This window comes from Corapipo altera, unplaced genomic scaffold (genome assembly GCF_003945725.1).
Source record: "Corapipo altera isolate COAL_440 unplaced genomic scaffold, ASM394572v1 202, whole genome shotgun sequence".
Classification (NCBI taxonomy): Eukaryota; Metazoa; Chordata; class Aves; order Passeriformes; family Pipridae; genus Corapipo; species Corapipo altera.
The window spans coordinates 1,555,390-1,557,340 of NW_020884980.1; positions in this window are offsets into that span (position 1 = coordinate 1,555,390).

Sequence of the window (1,951 nt, forward strand, 5' to 3'; positions counted from 1 at the left end):
GCCCATGCCATGAACACGCGTGTGTGCTCACCCCGGCCCATGCCATGGACACGCGTGTGTGCTCACCCCGAGCACACACACACAGGTGTGCACACACGGACATCCCTCGTGTGCATGAACACCCCTCGGAACACGTCCGTGTGCACACACACGTGCCCAGCACCAGGCCCTGAACACACGTGTAGGTGCGTGGGCACAGGCACACATTTATGCACATACGTGCACACGTTTCTGCACATACATGCACACACAGCAGGGACAGACCGCCCTCCCAAGGGCATGAACACCCCTGGGAACATTTCTATGTGCTCACAAACGCACACAGCCCTGGGCTTTTCACATGCGTGTATGTGCATGATCATCCCATAGCACACACATGCACACACATATGTGTGCACCCATGTGCACACACCAGGGACAGACACTCTACATGTGCGCAGACATCCCTCAGAACACGTACATGTGCACTAACACACACAGACACAGAGGACCCTGCACCTTGCACACACACGTGTGTCCCTGCTCACCCCGGGCACGCACACACACACACACACACACACACACACACATGCACACACACACACACACACACGCACGCACACACACGTGTGTCCCTGCTCACCCCTGGGCACCACATCCACACACATGCCCAGACCCCACACGTGATGCCCAGACACATGTGCAGACCCACATGTGTGCACACACACATCCCCCATGCACACACATGTACAAACTGCTACACCCACACGCTTGCACACGTGTAACACACAGCTGTGCACACACACACAGGGCCACACGTTCATATCTGTGCCCAAACCACACGTGTGCCCCAGACCCACACACAGAGACACGTGTGTGCCCCAGATCCACACACAGACATACATGTGTGCCCCAGACCCACAAACAGAGACACACATGTGCCCCAGACCTACACACAGACACACGTGTGTGCCCCAGACCCGCACACAGAGACATGTGTGTGCCCCAGACTCACACACAGATACATGTGTGCCCCAGACCCACACACAGACACACGTGTGCACAGCCAGCGATGCCCAGTGGGAGCAGCCCGGGGGAATCTGGGGGGTTGGGATGGAGCTGTCAGGGACCAGGGAATGGCAGGAGGGCCCCGATGGTTCCTGCAGGGCTGATTCCCGCCCCACTGGTGCTTTTCCTACATGGAGGTGTGTGAGCAGAGCTGGGGGGGAGTGCAGGAGTGGATCCCAGGGTGCAGGGATGGATCCATGGGCGTGGGTGTGCACAGACAGATCCGTGGGCACGGAAGGATCCTCATGGACAGATCTGTGTACATGATGGATCCATACATGCGTGGATGGATCCATGTGCATGGATGTATCCACATGGGCATGGATGGATCCACGTGTGGATGGATGGACCCATGTGTGCATGGATGGATCTCCACATGTGCATGGATGGATCCACATGTGCTTGGATGGATCCACTTGTGCACGAGCAGCACGTTTGCATGGATGTGCATGAACAGATACGTGTGCACGGATGGATCCATGTGTTTATGGATGGATCCACACGTGCATGGACAGATCAGTGTGCACAGATGGATCCACATGTGCATGGATGGATCCGTGTGCTTGGATGGATCCACATCCATCCAAATGTGCACGAGCAGCACATTTGCATGGATGTACATGGACACCTGTGTACACATGTGTATGGACACACACACGTGCATGGATGGACCCATTTGCATGGATGTCCATGGACACCAGTGTGCACACGTGTATGGATAGATCCACACAGACAGGAACAGTTCCATGTGCATGGATGGATCCACATGGGCCTGGACAGATCTGTGGGCATGGATGGATCCACATGTGCACAGATGGTCCATGTGTTTGTGCAGACCCATTTTCCTGGGTGTGTAGCAGGGATCCATGAGTGCATGGATGGATCCGTGTGCAGGGAAGCACAC